This window comes from Gossypium hirsutum, chromosome A03, assembly GCF_007990345.1.
Source record: "Gossypium hirsutum isolate 1008001.06 chromosome A03, Gossypium_hirsutum_v2.1, whole genome shotgun sequence".
NCBI classification, from domain to species: domain Eukaryota; kingdom Viridiplantae; phylum Streptophyta; class Magnoliopsida; order Malvales; family Malvaceae; genus Gossypium; species Gossypium hirsutum.
The window spans coordinates 88,560,961-88,568,160 of NC_053426.1; positions in this window are offsets into that span (position 1 = coordinate 88,560,961).

Sequence of the window (7,200 nt, forward strand, 5' to 3'; positions counted from 1 at the left end):
AGTTGTTTTGATGTCATTAGCATGGAAATTTATGTTGGATGTGTTGAATTTGCTAGTTGTTTTGGCTTGGAAGTTAAGGTTTAGTGTTTGATTATGTGATTGCCCATATGTGTGATAGCCGAACATAGACTTTGTTTAAAATCTTGGTCAAAGGCCGGTTAAGTGTTTTGGAAATGATTAAGCTAGGTGTTTGATCTTTTTGGTTCGGCATAGTACATAAAATGTTGCTAGATGGAGAAAAAATTCGGCCAGCAAGAGGTGTGCTAAGGCCGAATATAATTTTGTATATTAATGAGTAATGCATGTGTTGAATTGATGGAATGGAGAGGATGTTTTAATAGTGCATATATGTGTATTAGCCAAGTTTTGAACTTGAAACAAAATGGTATTTGGTCAATACAAGTGACCATACTTGTAGAATGTATTAAGTATGCAATCGGCCTCAACATAGACATGCATGTTCGGCCACACGAATGAATGCATAGATTGATGTTGTACATTCGGCTATAGGTAAGCATAATGATGATCCTATCTTGACTTAGACAATCGGCTCAAGGAGAATTTGTTAAGTGCTTAGTTAATTGATATTAGGTTAATGATGTGTGTATTTGGTCCTAAAGGTGCACATGAGGAAATGTTTGATTAATTGTACTAAATTGCTTAATGTGATTAAAAATGCGTATGACCATTTTGTATTTGAGCTAAAGGTGGCCATATGACCTATTAAATTCATTGTCATATTCGGCCATAAGCTAGCATAATGAGACTTTAATAAGTTAAATTTGTTTGAATTAGCTCAAGAGCTTAGAGGACCAAAGTTGGATAAAGGAAAGGAAAAAGTGATCGAATAGCCGCCGAAATCGTTCAACAACATCCGAGGTAAGTTTTAAGTGATTAAACGTTGAGTGAATTCAATTATAATAGGACATGATGAGTTGATTTAATAAGATATGATGTGGCCATGATATGTTCTAAGCTCAAATGGTAAGTTCTTAAGTGTTTGAGCTTGGGAATTTAAGGGTAATTTGAAATAGTCTGCTTAGGACAGCAGCAGTAACGTGATTTTAGAAAATCACCATAAATTTATGGATTTGAATTAGAGGCTGAATGAGACATGAAATTAAAGCTTAATGAGTCTAGTTTCTTATAAAAGAAACCGTGTAAGCAAAGGAATTTCCGATAATGAGATACTTAAAGTTGTGTGAGACAGAGCAGAATGACACTGTAATCCTCTGTTCTGTATTTAGAAAATCATTATAAATTGTACAAAAATGGTTATAAGATAAAATTTATATGCTTAGACTCCTTAATGAGTTTAGTTTCAAATGAAATCAAATACAACACATTTTGAATTCTGTAAAATGAGAAATTTGATTCGTAGTGAAGAGTGGTCAGATTAGTCAAACAGTGAAACAGGGGAAACTTTAAGAAAAATCTGGTATTGATTGGCCAAACCTAAAATTCTGGAAATTTTATGGATGGAAGATATACGAGTATATATTCAGGAAAAATTAACAGAAACTGATTTGGAGTTTTGTAGCTCTAGTTATAAATAATTTAGTGACTATTGCTCAGGAAAAACAGCTTGTGCTGAATTTGAGATTGTGTTGTAAACCTTGATAAACTTGTTTTAGTTGCTCATAAGCTATTGATTAAACCCATACGTGAATTCTAAATTGTGATATTGGAAAATGATAGATGTAGATTCAGCCAAGACAGTGTGTATACGTGAAAGTATATGTGGTATGTGAAGTATATTTGGATAATTGTGATGTGAATACATGAAAATCTATATTTTGATTTAGGATTCTATGTGATGGATGTGAACATGCATATATGAGATAAGGCCTAATGGCCGATGTGATGAATGTGAAAGTGTATATATGTGATAAGGCCTAATGGCCGATGTGATGAATGTGAAAGTGTATATATGTGACAGGGCCGAGTGGCCAACGTGATGGATGTGAAAGTGTATAAATGTGATAAGTCCCGAAGGGCATTTGTGTCAGTACTATATCCGGGTTAAAACCCCGCAGGCTTTATGCGAGAATATTATCACTGATTAATATCCGTAAGCTTCGTGCTCGTACTATATCCGAGCTCTAAAGACCCGATGACTACGTGTGGGGATTTTGTCCGGGTAAGACCCGATAACTTCGTGTGGAGATTATGTCCGGGTAAGACTTCGAATAAGAATTGCTTATAAATATATTCAATGCAAAAGGTTAAACAGGTATGTACTCCAAGTTTATATGTGAGCTTGATTTGCACTAAATCATAAGGTAGTTATGTGATGCATACGAGAGCAATCTATGAGACTATTCCTATGATTATGTGACATCGGATCAGTGTGAGAGGTTATGTGAAATCATACGATATATCTATGTCACATGAGCTCACTTTTATGTGAAAGTTTATCTGCCTATTGTATATGATGAGATGTGCATATTCGGTAAAGGGATGGTATGCCCGAAGGAAGAGTGAAATAAAAATACGAACAACTATGTTATAATTTGATTGTTATCTGTTGACACTGCTTAAAACTTACTAAGCATTGTAATGCTTACTCCGTTTACTCTGTTTCCTCTTTTTATAGATCTCATTGCGAAGCTACAGGCTCGGGGATCGTCAGCAACTAGTCACACTATCACTATCCACTGCTTGTTACTGTTATGTTTAGAACTATTTTATGGCATGTATAGAATAGACTAGTGGCGGAAGAATATTTTGGTTAATGTATATAAGCCATGCGAAAATGGCATCTTTTGAATGTTTACTTAGTGAAGTTTAAATTTTATCTCTGGCTGTGCTTAGTACTTATTTAAATGAATGATCTTTATTTCAAGAAAAAGTTTAAAATTTTACTGTTCTGACATGAGTTACAAGTCCGGTAATGCCCCTTACCTATTCTGGCGACGGTTACGGGATAGGGGTGTTACAGGAGCAACTCAACACAATTGCCATTCAAGATGAGGAAGGGTTAGTGGCAAAACCAAGGCCAGAACTGGTGGTAAGCGAAGGTAAGAATGAGGTAGGCCAAAACGAACAGAAACCGGTAAGTACAGAATACAAACCTCATGTGCCATACCCTAATGCGACAAGGAAAGACCGCTCAGATGAACAATTTGGTAAATTCCTTAAACTCTTAAAAAAATTACATATTAACTTACCGTTTATTGAAGCTCTATCACAGATGCCAAGCGCAATGAAATTTTTAAAAGAGCTTTTAGTAAATAAGCGAAAGTTGGACGAGGCTTCGCATGTGAAGCTAAATGTAGTTTGCTCAGCTATTCTACAGAATAAACTACCCAACAAATTGAAAGATCCATGGAGTTTTACAATTCCTTACTTAATTTGTAGTTTAGATGTTAATAATGCATTAGCTAATTTAGGTGCTATTATTAACGTCATGCCTTACAAAATGTTTAAACAACTAGGTCTTGGGAAACCCAAATAGACTAGGATGAGCATTCAATTAGCAGATAAAACTATAAGATTTCCTAAGGGTATTATTGAAGATGTGCTAGTTAAAATCGATAAATTTATATTTCTTGTTGAATTCGTTATTCTAGACATAAAGGAAGATAGCAACAATCCTTTGATTTTAGGAAAGCCCTTTTTAGCAACTGCTAGAACAATTATTAACGTTGGCACAGGTGAACTCACACTTCGTGTAGAAGACGAAACAATCACCCTTCAAGTTTGCAACCCGAGCAATACATTGAAAATTGAAGGTGATTGTACAAATTGTTCTACTAAGACTGATCATACCGTGCAACCTATTTTGTAGGAAATAAGTACGAAGGACACACATGAGCCATGTTCAATTCACAACAAAGAATCTACCCATGAAGAACGAAGGTTACGAATCGAGGAGTTAGATAAATGGCTGACATTTAAACCGAGAAAACACAATAAACTAAAACTACGCCAGAACGAGCTCAATGCCTCACCAAATCAACTTAAGGTTGGAGATAAAGTTTCATTAGATGCCGCAGATCCTCACGTTGACATTTCCAAACCGAATGAAGAAATTCCTCTTATGGTACTAAGCGTTTTCCCATTTGGTACATTTGAGGTAAGCCATCCCAAATTTGACACTTTTAAGGTAAACAATACCCGCCTAAAACCTTATTTTGATGAGATTCATAGCAGAAATGAGGGGTATAAACTCCTCGAACCACCATGACCATTCAATGGAGAGGTAAGTCGAGCTTAGACTATAAATAAGCGCTTCTCGGGAGGCAACCTGAGCACTAACTGTATTAACTTCTTTAAATTTAGTGTATAAGACCTAACTTACTAACAGAACTCTTGAATACATGTTTACCACACAGACACGACCAAGAACACGGGCGTGCTTAGGACCGTGTGGAAATAAGGCAAAGATTTTCCCCAGCACGGGCTATGATAAATCGCCATGGCCGTGCGGCATGGCCGTGGGTGAACCTGTCAAATTAACACGGGTGTGGGCTTACATACACGGGTGTGGGAGAAGCGAATGAATACAGACATGGCCATGCGACACAGCCGTGTGTACCCATATGCCCAAGGAACACAGGCGTGGGCCAAATGTCATACACGCCCAAATTCAAAATGCGCGAATCACATGGGCAAAAATTTAGGGAACACGGGCTTTTCCCCTAGCCGTGTGTCCCAAAATCTATAAATATCCTTCACTATTCATCATCTTCTTCACCAAAAATGCCTAACCCTAGCCGCTGCAAGTTCACACGGCCTCCTGCCATGCCCGTGCGCCGCCTTCAACCACATTTTTGACGCTTAAGCTCCTCCCTCTTGCATTTGTTTATTCTTTTATCTCAATCTTCAATTATTTTTCTTCTTCAATTGTTTACGCTTAAGCTCCATTAGACTATTTTACGTGCACATTCATAGTTAGAATAGTAGATAAATTTATGTTTTTAAGTTTTGTTTTGGTAATTTTTTTTATTTTCTTAGTCAGTATATTAGGCTACATTCATTCATTATTTCCATGAGTTTCATGCTATTAACCCCACACAAATTCATTCTTTAGATATCTCCATTACTTATTCTCATAGGGTTATTTGGCACATTTATTTTGGTTGTTATAGTATAGGTTAATATGTAAGACCCATGGAAAGTATTCACATTCCACTTGAATTTTCATTATAGGTACATTATGTCTACCTCACGTGGCAAGAAGACTGTCGTCCCCGTTTCGAAAAATGGAAAGGGGCATCATCCTCGGGACCTACCGCAGAAATTTGCCACCAATACCTCTAATTTCCACCCAGCAATCAAGAGGAACTATTCCAAATCCTATGGGCCCGACCTTTAGGTATGGGCCGCTGCATTGACTGGACAGCGCTTGAACAAGTCTAGTTGGAAAACGATGTACGTGCACTCCTGACAATTGATCCATGGGACCTATTGTTTGAGATCATCGAGCCGACGTACCCTGAGCTCACACTTGAACTTTGCTCAACATTCCATGTTCAAGATGTCATGACAAACTTTGATGATCCTAGAACAGTCCAGCTCCGTATCGGCGGTTTAGTCCGCCAGTTGAGTGTGCACGAGTTCGGTATAGCTTTGGGCCTGTACACAGAGGAGTTCATGGATGAGAACGGCCTCGACACTCTCCTTCGCCACATCCACTACTCTCCCTCGAAGTGCTGGTATGCTTTGGTCCCCGGTTTAGCCACCTATGACCTGAGTCGCTACAAGGCATCGGCTCTCTCTCCCTCCTTGAGGTACCTACAAGCAATCTTGGCACACACTTTGACAGGACGTCGAGAGAGCACCGGCGTCTTCAACATTCATGAAGCCTACTTTCTATGGAGCATGGCGAATGGGCATGTACTCGACCTCGCCTCCTTTATTGCCCTCGCTATTTTCCACCAGACGAAGTGGCATCGGAGGGGGGTCATCTCCACTGGCCCCTACGTAACTTAACTGGCACGACACTTCGGGCTCCTCAACACAGCAGCCCAGTTATCCTCCCTTACTCTTATTAGCTAGATGTCCCCACAAGGCATCTCGAGCATACTTAGTATGAGGATGATCGAGAAGCACCAATGAACCCACCCTCCTCAGTATCGTATCGCTCAATCAGCCGAAGAGGGAGATCCCGAGGACATCCCTGATGATCTCCCTCCACGCCATAAGGACCCATCGTCTCAGCCACCACCACCTTCTCGTCCAGTTCATGCGGTGGCTTCATACGCTGACATCTCTGAGTGCCAAACTCGATTAGAGCAACAATGTTTTCAGCTCTTCGATAACATTGATACTAATCTACAGCAGATTTGTCAGCACTTCCACATCTTATCGTCACCCCCACCTCGCGAACCATCTAGCGATGAAGATGTATAAAAACTTTTATTTATTATTTATTTTTATGTTTTTACTTTTATTTTATTTTAAGACTACTTTTTATTTTTCTTTCACCTTATTTTTATTAGGTTTTATAATTATTATTTTACAATTTTTAATTTCGGCTAATTCATTATGAGTACTTAGTCTTCCTTATATATTTCCAAAAAAAAGTTCCTGATTCTATCACAGTTATAAAGAGCTCCAAAGCTCACTATTACTCAGGAACTTGAAACTCCACTGGGAAAGGTTCTCCACAACTACCATGTCCTGCTCGACCACAACCATAGCCAACTTAAGATATAATATTCTTTTGGCGCAGGATTTATGGACTAATGAACCTCTACCACCACTGGAGTATCCTCCTCCACCTTCACGCTGATTATTCTCCAAAACTCCAGTTCAAGGAAATTCATTCATCACTCAGGAAGTTTCACTTCTCTCCCTATCTTATATTTATATTCTTTTCTATATATCTATCTTTGTACATTGAGGGCAATGTACATCTTAAGTGTGGGGGGTATTCATTTCACTATCAGAAAAATCCCTGAATGATTGCCTTGTTCTCTTGAAAAGCTCTCATATTATGTTTAGGATAAATTTTGATTGATTTATGATTTTTATTGATATATCTTAAATTAAAACATAGGCATTCATGCATTGATTATTTAAACTTTAAGACATTAGAGAATTAAGCATGATAAGTTGATTTTTAAGAATTTAAAATTTTAGGTTGTTTCCCCAAGTTTAGGTATTACCTTGAGTTGGAATTCACAAGTTTAAACATCAAAAAGCCATAATTTTTGTGAGATTTTGAGCCTTTAGAGCATCTATTATTTCTTT